Source organism: Vidua macroura, chromosome 3 (assembly GCF_024509145.1).
Source record: "Vidua macroura isolate BioBank_ID:100142 chromosome 3, ASM2450914v1, whole genome shotgun sequence".
NCBI classification, from domain to species: Eukaryota; Metazoa; Chordata; class Aves; order Passeriformes; family Viduidae; genus Vidua; species Vidua macroura.
In genome coordinates, this window is record NC_071573.1 from 3,635,169 (window position 1) to 3,651,818 (window position 16,650).

The following is a 16,650-nucleotide window of genomic DNA, read 5'->3' on the forward strand; positions in this document are numbered from 1 at the left end:
TTTTCCAACCTCAGAGGAGGATTAGGTGAGGTGAGGAGAGACCTAGATGCCTGCTGCCTTATGTGAGAGCCTCTCTGCTGCCAACCCTCACTCCACGTGCCTCGGAAGCCTGGCTGCCTCTGTCCCCCAGCGCACACTGCTCCCCGCCTTGCGTGCCGCAGCCCAGCACGTGGTGCTCCAAACGCTGCACGGGGAACGCGGCAGGACAAATCTGAGAAGAAAGGCACATCTGCCAGATATGCCCCAGCACAAGGTTGGAAAGGAAAAGGAGCCGTCCCCAAAAGAGCACAGTGATATTTGCACGCAGGCTCACCCTCCCCAGCTGCAGGAGCAGCCACTCTTTCATGTGAATATGCGGCGTCCTCGGTAGAAATCTGTTACAAATATTTGTTGGATCTTCTCTCGACAACCTCAACAGATATAACCCAGGGGTTTAGCTACTGGGGAAAGCTCTTCAGGTTTATCTGCAGTCTTCTATACTCCTCTAGACTTCAGAGATGCACTGCCTTTGCAGCTGGGATTTTTGAGATTTCAAAAGAGCTCCTTTGCTGAAAGAGCAGCTGTAGAGCCTGCCAACAGGAGCAGTGGCCAGGGATTAGCCCTCCTGCTCCGAGGCATTTTCAGCCCCAGTTGTGGCTCAGCTGGCTTCCCTCTACCAGGCTGCAGCCACCCTTACAGTTCTTCTGGCAGAAAGAGGAATTATCCTCCCTTCACCTGGCAGGAGCTGCTCAGTGCCCACATCTCCAAGGCAAAGGCACACTGGCCCCGTGTACCCTGCCAATACATTCCCCTCCCTCCACTTGGCCAAGCCAGGCCTATTAACAGGATAATGAGAAGAAAGAAGTACAAGCCTGAGAAAAGCATTTCTGATGGGAGCATTTCAAAAGGCAGCCAGTTTCCAGAAGGCAGGAACTATTCTCCACGTCAATTATCTACAGAGATGCAAGAAACTGGATGACAATGAGAAATTAGATAATAAAAACTCTGATTTAACTCATTAAATTATGGCTTCAGGTATGTGTAGTCCCAGTGCATGCCAAATTTTATTTATGCCTGCATTGCAACCACCTCTGGAGAGCATTGCTGCAAGGCACAGAGCGACTGAGGAAGAAATTGAAGGTAATTTTGTTCTGCAGCTCAAGAAATGTGAGCCATTTCCACTGTCACAGCGTGCAAGCAAACCTCCACCTCCCTCTCAATGGAACCTGGAGTGATGTGACTGCACCCCCACAGCAGGACAATGGCCCAGGGCCCTCCCAGCATTGTAAATCTCTGCAGGTCACTCATCCTTAGTGTTGCAATGCAGGTTTCTGTCATCAGGGACTGAAGTAGGCAAAAGTGACATTTTCTTTCGTACCAGGTGTTTACTCTAAAATACAAGCAAACAACACCTCTAAATCTACATGGTTTCTCCTCCTCCAGCTTTTTTAATGAAAAGCAGGTATGCTTCTGTGGAGTTTCCAATTTTCCTCACTTTGACTGAGGGGAGAAAATGCAGCAAGGTACTTGTGGGAGAAATCCTCAGTCTAACATTTCCTCAGTTTCTGCTGTTGCAGGAATGACAACCAACAAACATATACAACCTCTGTCTCACAGGGAGGTAAGCCAAATTATCTTTATAGGCCATCTCCAGCAGCTTTGGCATTGCATGTTGCATTTGCAGTTTAGACAAATTTGAGATGAAGCCTTTCTCTGCAGCCTGTTATAAACTGATGGCCTCCATCTCAACCAAAACCTGCCTGCAGCCAGCAAAGACATCCCACAGAACAGTGAAGAAAACCTTGCTCAAATATCAAGGTCACCCAGGCTGCTTGGACACACCAGCAGGCAGAGGAGGCCCTCAGGAGACCCACTTCACTCCCTTGGGAGCATGTCCCTGAGGGAAGGGCTTCCCCTTATGGTGCCTTCCAGCCTCCCAAGGGTTTAAACTCAGCCAGTTAGTCCCAGCTTTGTTACAGGTGTGACATAGACTGCTGTGTCCCTGATCCCGCTTTGCCTACAGCAGATTCCCACCACCCTGTTGTGTTAATGGCACACTGCTCTTTCTGTGCTGGAAGTCATTAGTGCAGTGGTGTTGGGGAGAAAACTGCTGCCAAACCAAGGCCCCTGCTCACAATAGCTGGTGCAAAGAGGACATAATTTTACTTCATTTTTAATGACCCAAATGCAAGCCTAAAGCTACCCGTGTTCAAATGCGTTAGCTGAGCTCACCAGTTCTCCTCTAATTAGTCCATGGGCCTAAGCTCAGAAAGAAATAAATGAGTAAAACTTATGCCACAAATCAAAGGGTGCTGCACCCAGCCAGGACTGGAGGGCAGGCACTGCTCCCCACTCCCCGTGGGGGCTGGGGGAGGTCACCGTCACGCTGAGCTCCAGCTCCAAAACTGGCACGTGGCTTTGCCACTTCCACCTGCTCCTTTGCAGGATTTCCCACCACATATCTGGGGTGCTAGAAGCAAATCCTTACTTGCAAAGAGCTGTTGCACAGGCTGCCTGACAATATATACCTTCCCAATGTATAGGCTTTCACAGAGAAGTTGAGGTGCTGAAGTGTTGTTGCTTCACCTTCTGTAGCAGTTGCTGTTAGCAGGGTTTCCCAAAACACTTGGCCTGAAATGCATCCCCCCTGCTTCAGTTTCCAGAGTCAATGAAAGAAAGTTGGGTTCAAAATGAAAAATGAATCTTCTGTGAAGCAAGAAATAACTAAAAAAAAAAACCAAAACAACCCAAAACTGACAACCCCAAACTTTAATTAATTTCTTTAGATTTCCAAATTGGTTTATTCAGGTTGTAGATTTCCTGAAAGGTAAATCTTCCTTCTCTAAATAATAACACTCACACAGATCAGTACATTTTCCTTCACGTACAGGAAAGGTATTTTAAACCTCTGCTCTAGCTGAGAGGAAAGAGATTAACACAATATTAAATATGGAGCTCTTCATCTTAGCCTTTTTCTTTCCTCTCTCACATGCACTGCGTTGGCACCAAAACGCTGATGAATAGCAGGAAAATTCAGATCAATTTAGTTCTTCCTTTCCCAGACAAGTGATTTTTCTTGGCAAGGCTAGAAGTACTCTCTTTTCCTCAGTGCTTTTACCTCTGATGCCTAGTGCCAAGCCAGGGTTCTCCCTGCAAACGCACTGAACATGAAACTTGACAGCTTTTTCAAAGTACCTGTTGCCAACCTGAGCAGCACAGCCTTGCTCTAAGGTTTGATGGGACAGGGGGGCTCTGAGGGGAACCAAGCACTTTGCAGCTCTCAAGTGCTCAGCAGCAGCTAAGAGGAGGCATTCATAAAAACCATTGTGATTTTGGCCCCTCTTTCACTTTTTCCTTCCACTCCTTTTCCAATTATTCATCTTTTACCTTAGCCTACCGCATCCCCACAGGTGCATTTCCCTGGCTATCCTTTCACTTAACCTAATTGCTGAGGCATGGGCAGGTGCAGCCCTCAGGTACTGTGCACCTTGAGGTATTTGCATCCCTTTTGGAGGTGGCTGCAGCTGCTGCCTGAGCCCATCTACTCACACCCCGAGGAAAGGGCAATGGTGTGGATTAGCTGAGCTGTGCAATAGCTGCAGGTGACAAATGAACTGTGCCTGTGAGGCAGAGCAGTGGCTGAGCAGTGCCACACTCCCTCTGACACACAGGACTAAGTGCCTGTTTTTTAAGCCCCGGGAGTGTGGCTGTGTTTTCCAGAAGGCCTCTGGTTTCCACCATGTGTGTGGTCAAGTAGGTTGCTGTGGCTCTCCCTTGTTGCTGGTGCTGACTTTGCTCTTCTCCATCTCACACCAGAAACCTCAGCACAACATCAGCGTGCCTGGCCCTGAGATTACAGGGATTGGGGGGGTGGAAATCAGCCCCTCTTGTGCCCCACAACCACAGAAAGAGAAATTATTCTCGTTGTGAGCGAGCCCTGTGCCCGTGCCCACAAAGGCAATGGACATCTCCTCTCCCAGGCTTCCTCCCAGCACTGCCAAACCCCTGGCCCTGCCTCACAGCTGGCAGCTAACAGCTTCCCAGCATCTCCCCTTAAAATGCACTCCTTCAGCAGGGTAATGAGCTCCCCAGGTTGAGTCTTTTACTGACTCCCCACAAATCACTGAAAGGACAGACTGCTGCTTTGGTTCATTAGCAAGTGTTTTGTGGAAATCTGTGTATTTGCAAGACACCAACATGCTCATTCATACTAATGCAGGAATGCTTGAACTGAGGAGCAACTTAAGCCTTCCACCTTTCCTTCCAGCTCTAGAGGACTGGCAACTGAGAGCAATTCTTCTCCCAAAGCATGGCAACTTCTTCCCTGGCACACCAAGGACCAGACAGGGCACACTAGATATTAGTCAGCATTTTTCTTAAGACCACGGCTCTCAGAGCCCTGGGATTCAACAACAAATTTAATTTTCACCTAAAACACAATGAGTGAAGGATGCCCTGAGGTTTTAGATCTTGGCACGGCAGAGGAAAACATCACCAGAAAGGCTCAGACAAATAAAATGAGCCTCAATGGTATTGGCATCACTTTTGGGTCTTGCTACATTTTAAGCAGCTGTACCACCAGGGAAGGAAGCTGTTTGTGACAACATCACAGGCGTGACTCATGGGCTTTGCACATTGAAAGGAGCAAGGCTCCTCGTGGGCAGAACGTGGGGGCAAAGGCCAGGCAAAAGATTGTTAAGGAATCTTTGCTGTCTGACCATTCAGGAGCCACTCTGGGAGTCACAACTGCACCACCCAAGGCTTCCACTGCTGGGACCAAAGCCCCTTGGCAGCAGGAGGCTCCAGTGAACCCCCATGTGCCCAGCTGGGTTCCCACCACACACCCCACTCACTCACTCACTCAGATTCTCGTGCCGTCTCAGTCCCAGGTTTCCTGCAGATGTCTGGTTCTTCTAAGTCATTTAATCGAGGTGCAGTCACACAGCAACAGCCTGAGTTGGTGCCTCCAGGGTCAGTGAAGGGATCCCTGGGCTTCTGCACCCTTACAGTCTGTGCACCCATTCCCCTCGTGCTCTTTGTGCCCCTTACACTTGGTATCTGTTTGGGGTCTCCTGCTTGTTTATTTGGGTTCTGTAGAGTCTCCAGGGGACTGGCCACCCCCAGCCAGTGCTGCAGGTCCCTGTCCCCTTTGTCAGACAAAGGGTTGGTGCCAGGTCATGGCCCCTTGCCTGAAGTTCCAGTTCTTTCCCCACCCTGGGCACAACCTGCAGCTCCCACTGCAGCTGCACAACGAGAGACCTGCACTAGGTGTGTTCCTCAGCAAGAACAGGCGTCAAGGATGCAGGAAAAGGAGGCCTAGGCTTTCACCTGTGCTTTTCAAAGCTACTGCCTCCAGAAGGCAGAAGCCCTCTGGCACTTTATATTTACAAATTAAAACAGGAATCACTTCCTTTGGCAGCCACGGATGAACTAAAACCCTTCCTTAAGGGTTTGAAGTTGCTGAGAAGAGGCATTTTGGATAACTTGAGGCTGGTTCTGCAGTTCTGATCTGTCAGATGACATGAATCCATCCCAGCTTTCCCTCACCGTGATTCTGCATTAACACCCAGCAGCAGCCATGGCATGAGAGCTGCTGCTGCAGTCCATGAAGCTTGCTGGCTCAGCTGGCACAGCTGATCAGGGAATGTTTGAGCACAAGGCAGGCACTCTACAGGAAATGCAAACTGCCCTCCTGGCTTGAAGGGGACAGGTGAAAGGATCAGAAGTCAGAGATTGTATACGTGATGCAGCAAAGGAGCAGGGAGGGGAAGTGGCTGCTTTAGTGGCTAGAGGGAACTTGTAGGAAAATAACCTAAGATAACTTTACAGGATTTGTGGAGCAAAGGGGAACACTGGCATGGTACTTCCTGGAGATTCTAGGATATCTCTGGCTGGCAGGCACAGGGGCAGAAGATTTTTCTCCTGCGCACTGGGAGAAAAGGGCACTAAGGTTGTTTCTCAGACCAAGTATTTACAACCCTCCCTGACTTCCCCTTCAATCTCAGGTTTGCCTTTCCTTGTGTAGGTGCCTGCAATGGCCTTGCTCAGCTGCATGTAAGAGCAAAGCAATCTCCCTCTCTGTTCCCAAGAATTGGGTTCCCGTTACCTACTCTAGGAGAGGGAGGACATTGGCAGGAATAAGGAGGTGGTGGTCCAAGGGAATTTTCCTAGCTCTTATCTTCAGGTGTGTTTCCCAGGTAAAGTTTGATAAGCATAGCCCCTAGCCTACCTCTGCCTTCAGATCTGTTCATTAGCACCTCTGGGAGGGCTTTCCAGGACTGTCAGATCTCAGGGGGCTGAGATACGGTGTTTTAATCGTATATAATTAAATACTGCTCCCTTATCTAGATTTCAAAGTTTACTGTTGGGGCTTCAGTACCAATGCTCTCTTCCCCTCTAATTAGCTTCCTTAATGTGTGCAGCCTTGCTTCTTCCCCCACGGGGACAGGGCTCTCCTGCAGGGAAGCTTGGATTGCAGCTAATTATTAGCAAAGGAGACAGACGGCGGCACTGCCCCTGCCCCAGGTGTCCCTTGAGAGCACGGAGCCCACAATGGGTGGCCACAGGGAAGCTGTGCCATGTGTGCACGTGGTCTTTCTGCTCCATCTGTAGGTTGCTCGTGGCAGAAGACCCTGCAGGACAAGGGGCCATTGACTGAAGTGCAGCTCACACGAGGAATGCTTTTGCCTGGCTAGCACATAGCAAGAGGACAGAAAGAGTTCCCAAGGCCTCATCTGACCCAATGTGCATTAAAAAAGACAATATATCTGATGCCTTCAGTAAGTTTTTGGGCAGTGCCTTCTAAGCTGTCTTCTGCTGTTGACAGAGGCCACCCACTCCCCCAAGAGAGAGCCACGAGGATGGTTACCCTCCTCTTGAATACCTTCAGGATGGCATCTGTCTCATTCATTGCAAGAGCACTGTGTTCTGAGCTCAGATTTGGCTGCCAGGTCATAATGGCACCTCCTGACTTGGTTGTTCCCCTCCCACTTGAATTTGTGTTTATGACTGTTCTTACACAAGCACTTTACAGTGTCTTGCTTCTGCTCAGGCTAATTCACATCTCTATAAATCCCCATCCTACCTCTGATAACGCTTTCAGACTATTCTATCTGCAAGCTGAAACACCAATTTTCTCCTTCCCATGCTCAACAAGCTCCATTTCAGGACGAGCACCTACTGAACACCTTTTCACCCCCATCCAGTAACACATTTCTCTTTCCAGACAAATTAGCCCCCATCACCCCAGTGGCCCATTTAGGCAGGGCTTGCTTATGACAGTGCTAAACAAGACGACATTGAAAGCCCTTCTGAAGCCCAGTGATATGACAACACTGCTTCTCCTTTACCCAAAAGGCTGGCATAAAAGGAAATTAGGTTGGCTTGATAAGATTTGTTCTTGACAAATATATGCTGGCTGTTATTCATCTCCTTGTTATCTTTGAGGTACTTACAAATAACGTGTTGATTTATTCTAGGCTCTTTTAGGTACAAAAGCAGACCTAATCTGGCTGAGCTGCTTTTGAAGGCAGCTTCTGAGCTTGCCTGCACATGTCACCTATTGGCCAGGAAACCTTCCAGAGGGACTGTTAAGAGCCCCCCATGCACTCCCCTTACAGCACGAGGCCAGATTTCCGTGTGCCTCCTGTTCTGGGGACAGGCACGCTGTCTCTGTCCTACACCTGCAGGCCTCATGATCACAGACATCATAGAGGGACCTACCTGCTTCTTGGCAGAATCTGTTGTTCAGCTCCCTTCCCCTTTTTCCTCTACATTGCTAAGGCATGAACGTCCAGAATATCTCCTTCCCATCTAATTCTTGTCCAGTTAATGCTCAGCCTGATTCTGACCCAACCCTCCCGCACTTCTCTGTTACAATCCTCCTTACTAAGCTGACCCATTTTCAGATTTTTGTACGAGTCTTTCCGAGTTGCAGGTCACCAGAGAGCTCATGAGTCAGGTAAATCTCCTGCTACACTTCCCTCCTTATTCCCAGGATGATATGTGCCTGGGGCATTGATACTGACTATGTTTACATTATTTCTGCCCTCTGTAGGGGTGATACCTTATTCCCCTTGGTCCTGTCACATACCCAGCCACTAAGGAGGAAGATATATTTCAATAACCGAACCTGAAGTGTGAATGGAAATCTACTGAACCCAGAGAACACTTGGCTCCTTGCAGGTAAAACCTGCTCCCTACCTGCCTGAGCCAAAGTAACAGGTCTGGTTTCAGATCAAGCCTCCTCTTCTCAATGAAACCAGGGCATCTCTCCCCTGCTCTCTGCAGCTCAATTCATCCCAGACTCCCTGCAGGACTGGCTCTTTCCCTGCCTTACACGCTGTGACAGGGCTGTGAATTTCTGAGAGCGCAGTGCAGCGCGAGGACAGCGGCGCCTGGGCAGCAGCACCGAGGGCAGAGGGAGGGCTGCGGCTGAGGACACCCAGCTCCTCGGAGCACAGTGTCCATCCACAGTGTCCAGACAGGAGTGCTGCCTGCCCTGATCCAAAGGCATGCCAGAATAAGTCACCTGTCACCACGCTGGTGCTCAGGATGCACAGTGGAGGTTTTGGGGCAGAGGATGGCAGAGTCACGAGCAGTACAGAGATGGGAGGGCAAGCGCCAGGGAGAAGGCCAGGCAGGGGGGATGCTGAGAGCCTGCTTGGCAGTTCTGGGGGCTGCTCAGTGCTCATGGATCCATAGATTTCTATTCAAATTGTGTGCAAAAACCCATTTATAACTATTTTGTTCTTTAGGATCACGTGTAGTGACAAGTTAAACGAGGCGCATGCAAGCACGTCTCAAAATGAGTTTCTCACTAGGAAGCAAGCAACCAGGTTTGGAAAAGAACTCTGAGCAAATCAATCCTTTTTTGTCTTCACGTCCTTCTTATGTCCCAGCCAGCGAGACAACAGCTTTGCCACCTGGTGACAGAGCACCTGGCCCTTGGGACAAGGGCCTCCTGCGGGGTGTACTGGGCTTGTGGTTGAATTAGAGCCATATTGCATGGCCCCAAAATAGCACAGTGTGTGAATACCACACATCAGTGTTTTAATGGGAGCAAATAACCAGAGGAATCACTCAAGCCCCCAAAAGAAGGTTCCTGATAACAATACCATAGAATTTAAGCCATCCCTTGAAAAACTCTAAAGGTAATATCTCTGCACTGGACTCCACTCAGCTGGGGCCCATCCCTGTCCCCAGCCATCTGCACTCAGGGGACATTTCCCTGGAAAGGACTTTGCTCTAAGGGGCAGGCATATGTCATCAGTTCCATGTCTCTCCTTCCAGCACCCAGTTCACAGGGATCCAGCCATGCCCCCCATTCTTTGTTATTGCTTTGTTTCTCACTGCCAGACACATTTGATTGTTACTTTGATTGTGTAGGAAGCAGTCCAGACATTATGGAAATGAAACCATATAGGGACTGGGCAGAGGAGGCTCATGCTGGTCACCCTCTTACTTACACAGCAGTGGGAATATTTTCTCTCTTACACTAAGATATTTTTAAAACAGAGAATGCTGTTACTGTTTGTTGTCACCCAGGATCCAGCACTGCCATTCTTGGAAACCAGCACAGTGCTTCTAATGTCATTGTCAGAAACTTTATTGGTAGAGTTTTTGATATCTCCCAAGATGTCCTCAGGCTAACTGGCTTTTATGGCTTGGAGAGGACTGACCCTAACTCCAGCCATGCTCAGGACTGCAAAGAGAAGGACATGCCCCATAGTAGCAGTGCAGTGAGGCCATGCCCACACCATGGCAAACACCGTGGCTGTGAGAGACTGCTAACCAAAGCTCCTCATCCAAGAATACTGGGAAAACACAGGTGGTTCAGCAAGACCAGACTGTGAAGGTTAAGCTAAAACAGTTCCCCTGTGGTGCTGGAGAACAGGGCAAGGAGGAAAGACGAGGGACAGGATAGGTGACTTTCCCCTTGCATGGCAGTGATGTGCATGTCCTTGCTAGTGGACACATGGTTTTGTCCCTGGTGTGAGCAGAGACACACAGAAGCCAGCTCCAGACATGGAAGACTGCATCTGACAAGGGCAGGGCAACATCACATCCCCCTGAGAGCAAAGAGCTGGCTGATGACACTCATTTGCCTGTAGCATGCGGGATGCTGCCTCCAGGCTCAGCCTCTCCTTCTGAGGAGGGGCTGCTTCTGACTCAGTCTGCCAGGTCCAGCTTCTCCTCTCTGTTTGGCTCTGGATGGCAGCAGATGTTTCTCTGCCCATCTGTACAGATGCTTGGATGCTGGCTGTGGTCAGCTGCCTGCTTTTTGTCCTGTCACTCTCATTTTGAGCCCATGGATTCAGCCCTGCTGCTGGAAGAACACCGAGTGCCATCCACTGAGCTCAAACCCAAGGGCAAAATGTCAGAGGAAAGAAGTCTACTCCTAAGGCAAATGCCCAACTTGAACTCCAGTTGCATTGGGATCCTGTGTAACAATGAATTACCTCTCCCTGCTCAAGGACTTGCCACAGCCATGGATCTCGTGTGCACAGCTGGGAGAGGGATAGATGCCTGTTCTCCTGTGAAAACCTGCTGGTGCCACTGCTGCTCCCAGCGGTGCTCAAGCACATGCCAGGGAGAGAAGGGTCTGCAAAAAGGAATGGGACTTCTCCTGCCTCCTATTCTTGTCTCCCCATCAGGGAGCTGTGGAGCCGTGCTTCACTCTGAGATAACTTTCCTGTGCCAACAAGCTTTGCTAGGGCTGTTGTTTTAATTTCTTAAAACAAGACTAGATCCTGCATTTTGTGAATCCCTACAATGCATTTAATAGGTAGCCTTTTCATAAAGGAGTGCAGCGGATGTGTGCACAGGCCCTGATGAAGCTAATAACTACCTCTCAATGGCTTCCAGGGAGTTATTACATATTTAAGATCCAAGCTCCCTTAATCAACCACAGAGATGCAGCTGGCAGCAGTAAATTGCCAACAACAGTTCATTACAAATAAGGAAACATTGGTTTTTCAAGGACAAAAACTGTGTCAGTTCCTCAGCTAACTCTTGTCCTCACCCTTCTCCCCCCACCACTCACCCTCAGTGATGTGCTGGCACAACTTGCTTTGTCCAATGACACGACTTCACAGCCTAATCCCCTCCACAGGGGACATCATGCAATCAAGTTCCTGGATTTCCTGACTTATTTGGGCAAACAGCACAGTCTGCATCCCGTGCTCACCCTCCCTGCGGGAGCCACGGGCAGGACTTGTCCCACACCACCACGATGACGTGCCACAGGAGCACCCTCAGTGGCTTCACCCTGGGGAGCAAATGAAGTCATGGGACACTCGGAGACACAGCTGTGAGTTTGCCCTTCAGGGGCTTGAGACCTGACGTGGCACTTGGGAAAGAGTTTTTTGGTACCTGCCATGTCCTGGGCAGGCACAGCACAAAGGGGAAGGTCTGTGGACACCACGTGGCCTTATTCCCCTGCTGCCTCCTTACAGAGATGTGGTTGGCCACGCAGCTGAGGCAGGAGCACGGCAGTTTAAGAGAGGTGCCTGTGCCTGGGAGATATTAAGGTCAATATTTTAAGAGTGTTCAGGAAAGACTAAACATTGTTTGAATGAAAAGGAGAAAAAGAAAAGACAGCTGACCCTGTTAGAGCTGTATCTTCCCCTCTGAAGAGGTGACAACCAGCTTTTGGCCTTTAGGAACCGAAGAAATTATACATTTCAGGTCCAGAGAACTTCTCCTCCTCAAAAGGGAAACAGGCCCCATATCTGCCCCAGTGTGGTGCAACACACCTGCTCAGACCCCTGGGCCTCAGCCAGGGCCAGCTCCTGTGAGAGGGATCTGAACTGGATGGGCCAGGAACGCTGGGTGCTTCTGCCAAGGATCCAAGCTGCCATATCTGTACTGCCTGCAAACCCCACTGCACTGGGGATCTGAGCCCTAGATCCAGCTGGCCATATCCATACTGCCTGCAAACCCCACTGGGCCAAGGATCCAAGCCCTAAATCCAGCTGGCCATATCTGTACTGCCTGCAAACCCCACTGGGCCAAGGATCCAAGCTCTAGATCCAGCTGGCCATATCTGTACTGCCTGCAAACCCCACTGCACTGGGGATCTGAGCCCTAAATCCAGTTGGCCATATCCATACTGCCTGCAAACCCCACTGGGCCAAGGATCCAAGCCCTAAATCCAGCTGGCCATATCTGTAGTGCCTGCAAACCCCACTGGACTGGGGATCCAAGCCCTAAATCCAGTTGGCCATATCTGTACCACCTGCAAACCCCACTGGGCCAGGCAAGACTTCCAGTGGTGAGGGGAGAATACTCTGCAAACCCCATGCTGGGCTCTGGAAGCAGGCCAAGCAAGAGTTTAATCTTTGTTTGGTCTCCTTTGATATCTCACACTATGCTGCCAGACATTAACCCTGTGCAAGCTGGGGCTGTTGAGTCAGGGGATGCACATTGGCCCAGAGGAACAGAATGGGACCACAAAGAGGAAGAGAATGTACTCAACAGTGAAACCTGAAAAAGGGAATGTTTCTTTGGTTCCTTTCCAGCCTGGTTTACAGCATTGTCTCTGCCACATCAGAAGACATCCTGCTCATCAACTGCATCCTACTGCAAGGCTGCTCATGCTGGAGGCTTTACTTTTTTCCTCTGAAGTTGCAGGCCACAGATGAAAAACTGATGTAGAGGGGTTCCAGGGTTGAGTCAGGATATTATTTTTGCTGTTTCTTTAGAAATACCTCACTCAACTTCTTTTCGGAGAAGAAAAGGGGCACTTAAAAAAGCAGTACCACTTGGTTCCTCTCCTGCCACCATCTCTATTTATTGACACTGACATTTTTAAAGGGCTCTTGGGAGGGAGCCTATGTGGTTTCTGAGGACACTCTCCCCCCCCAAAAAAATCAGAGGATGTAGCTGATGTTTGTATCTCTGTTAGTATTCAGCTTCTATATTTATGCTTCCAGAGAAATGCCAAAACTGACTTGGACAAGTAAAATTCAGTGAGCAAAGAGTGTCATTTCCTAAATCTGCAGCAGACATGTTTTATAAAAACAGCTGAACTGTATATTATGAACAGCAAGACCATCTGACATAAGATTTTCCAAGCATTTACAGGTGTGACTTCATAGATGAAACATGACTTTAATTGGTTGTCCATATGTACCATCTTCCTCACTGACATTAATGCAGTAAAATCTTTTCTGTTGGGGTGTGTGTGCAGACATCTGGAGCGCAGACTGCAACAGATCTCTAGTTGCAATGTAATCCCTAGAAAAAGTACATTTTTGAACATGAAAGAACACAGTGTTTTCAAAGAGCTTTGCAGTCACATCTGGAAGTGGTGCTCCTCCTCATGCTTCGAGACAGAAAGGAGAAGAGCTGATGGGATATCAGCCGAGGGAAAGCTTGCTTCCTCCTCTAATATAGGAAGCTGGACTTCTTTTGAATTATTTAGCATTCAGTCAGGAGATAAAAATACACTGACTGGATGAACCAGTGACCTCTTCTATGATCACAATAGCTGTAGTAGCCGGGGGAGCAGGAAGGGCCTACAACTGCACATCCTCTCCAGAAAGCTGCAATCTTTCATGGTGATGCAAGACAAGGCTGGAGCCACCTTGTTGAGGCTGGGCTCAGAGGGAAGGCTCTCTTACACTTTAAATCACAGCACCTACAGTGATATCTCAGAGCCCCAGGTATCTGTGCAGCATCACTGAGACTCACTTTGCTGAGACCCCAGTCAGACACCTTTTCCCACGAAGCTTGGAGCAATGTGTCATGCAAACCTCATCTAAAAGCTGTTTCTTCCACCTGCTAACATGCACAAGCTGTGCTCCAGGAACAAGGAGCAGAAAACCACCACTCCAAGAGGTAGTGCTGGGTTTAATGTTCCACAGGAGGACAAACATCTCCATTACACATCTTTTTTTGGTAGCATCAGTATGAGATGTCTGATTAAATGCACAGGAGCAGCATGCCTTCAGCAGTTAAACTGCTATTTTGTGTATTCTGGGAAGGGGGGACATCAACAGATTGCAAAATGGGAAAGTCTCTCTGGACACTGCAAACAAACAACATGTTACGTAATTAGGCCTTTTGGGAACCAGAGGAAGGTCTCCAGAAGATCAGGGCCCTCCCAGCGCTTTCTAATTTTACTGGGACTTACCAGCAAGCCAGCCCTCTAATAATAGAGGCTTGTGCATGCTTTTTCTTTCATCTTCATGTCTCCCTGTACTGGCCTACCTTTGTTATTACTGCCCCAGAAAAACACATCTTACTCACTTTTATCAAGCTGATTCATTCAGACTTGAATGGCAGAACTGAAGAGGCACTAAAGACCTTTAGAAAGGGCAGCAAAGGCATCTCTTGGCCATCAGAGCATGAGAAAACCTGGAATTTTAGAACTTTATTGAATCCAATGTGCTAGGGAATTGTACCATTCCACATAACCGTGGCATAACTGAAGTACAGCGCTATCAAGCAATGACAGAGCAAAAAGTCTTTAGCTCCATAATCCACATATTGTGCTAGTAAATCTTCTTTATTGGAGCAAATTCTTCCAAGGGAGCATGCCTGTAAGCAGCAGCTCAGCATCAGGAACACTCTGCCTCCGTGCTGCAGGGTTGTCCTAAACTTGTGTCCAGGCAAAACATGGGCCTGCAGGAAATCTTCTGCCAGTCAGACTGCACCACCCAGCACCTGAACATGGACTGTAGCAGCTGAGTTTTACATTAATACCTACTGCCTTTCAGGCACGTGGATAGATTGGAATATGTACCATTGGTTTCCTTCTGTCAATGTCCTCTCCCACCTGAATGGAGAGAGCCCCTTGGTCAGCATCTGTCCCTGCAGTCACCACCTCCTTACACCCAGGCCCCAGGCTGTGCACATTTCTGAGCTACCATCACTCACTGTGATTCCTGGGAGAGATAGTTTAAAGACAATAGAGATACAACGGGCATCTGCACAGAAGAGGCACACTCGGGTTTCTAAGAAAGCTGCTTTCCCCTGTTTCTTGCTTGCTGTGCACATTCTGGCAGCTGATAAGAAGAGGAAGGAGGAGGCTTGCAGCCCTGGCGAGGGCACACCAGCACAGATCCCACAGGATGTGGTCAGCTCGCTGCCAGCACACCCCTTTGTTACTGGGCTGCTGGCAAAAGTCAGCAGGGAACAGCTCAGAGGAGGGAAGGCCACCACCAGAGGCAAGCAGGCACAGCAGTGCCGGGGAGAACACCTCTCCTCATCACAGCCCAAGCACCAAGAGGCAGCACAGACACAGGTCTTGGATGAAGGACAGCACAGAGATCCTGGCCACAGTGGTGGATCCAAGGCAAGGCGTAGTCCAAGCCCCTCTGAGCGCCATTGCAGAGCCTGTGGCTGTGTGTTTGGCCTGCCATGTAAACATGTCACATCCCATGGGTGCTGGGCACAAACGTCAAAGTCTAACTGCCACTAGCCCAGTTTTGATAGTGCTGAGTGACCTGGATAAAAAGCAAAGAGCCTTTGGGAGATATCCTTATAGCCTAGTTCATTGTATCTCTGCAGACTACTCCCTGCTTCTCCCAAAATAATAATAATAAAAAAAAATTCAAATAACTGCATTCCTCTCTACTACATTTATCATCCAGGAGTCAGGAGCCATGTGCTCTTGACCCTTGTGTGAGCAACATGCCTGCTGTAGCCTCCAGTCCATAGAGCAGTGAACTTTTTGCTCAGTTTTTCCTGGGAAGTCAAAATCCCAACTGGTATAAATCCTGCCTGAGAATTACAGATCGCCTTTTCCCCCCCTGCCATCTACTTGGAGAAGTTTTATGAAGAAGTTTCATTCTCTCTATGCAGATGCAGCAGATACAGGTGACAGACAGAACACAAGGACCACTCTGGGCACTCACCACGGTTTGTCTCAGCTCCTGGGAGACCAGCAGCACAATAAATAACACCCAAGCCAAAATTTTGCTCTCCCTTGACACAGCAGTGCCCTTTACCAGTTACTTTTTTCAGTTCTATGCAGTGCTTTTTTTTTTTTGTGCTACAGAACTTAGTCCCTGTATTCACTGTAGGAAGAGCCTCAGGCTGGAAAAACACAGCTCCCAACCCTTACTCCTCCCAGAGCACCAGCTGGGCAAAGAAACGTCTTCATGACATACCCAAGGATAGATGTCTTCTACCATGATTTACTGAGCAAATTTATGTTCTCCACATAATGTAATAAGGCTACAGCACTAATAATTTCCCCACCATCCAAACAGCAACACTCAGGAGTAGCCTCCAACAGCTTTCAGCCTCCTTTTTTTACTTGCAAGCAGATGAATGTGGCTGCATTAGGATGTAGCTACATCCTAACCATGAGGCTTCCCTGCATGACAACACTTTTTCAACACGTGTAATGGACAGTGACCCAGGCCTGCACCCTTCAGAACAGGAAGAGGTGAAGCAACCTTCACCAAAGCCCTGAGCAGAGCATCAGGAGGACAGCTGTGACCCAGTACTGGATGATCTGAGCCTCAACAGGAAACAGGAGGCAGGTACCACAATTCACACACTTTGCAGGACACGCCCTCATGCCTGGGTGGTCACAGCCACCTCAGTTTTGTTCTCTGCTCCGCTGCAGAGCTGAGAGATCTGTTCAGCGCATGGGTACGGCTGCCAGATCAGCTCCACCTCCCTGGAAGGCTGGAGTGCCCCCGACCAGGCATCACT

General features: G+C 49.1%; 1 protein-coding gene and 1 long non-coding RNA gene across 4 annotated transcripts in view; one reads left to right on the top strand and one right to left on the bottom strand.

Moving 5' to 3' along the window:
* Positions 1 to 16,650, bottom strand: part of SLC8A1 (solute carrier family 8 member A1) — a 111,654-nt gene that overhangs the window by 77,418 nt on the left and 17,586 nt on the right. The gene's annotated exons all lie outside the window — the stretch shown is intronic.
* On the top strand, positions 4,668 to 6,764 carry LOC128804561 (uncharacterized). Its single transcript, XR_008436111.1, has 3 exons — positions 4,668 to 4,950; positions 6,005 to 6,176; positions 6,592 to 6,764. It is a non-coding gene; the product is annotated as an uncharacterized LOC128804561 (long non-coding RNA).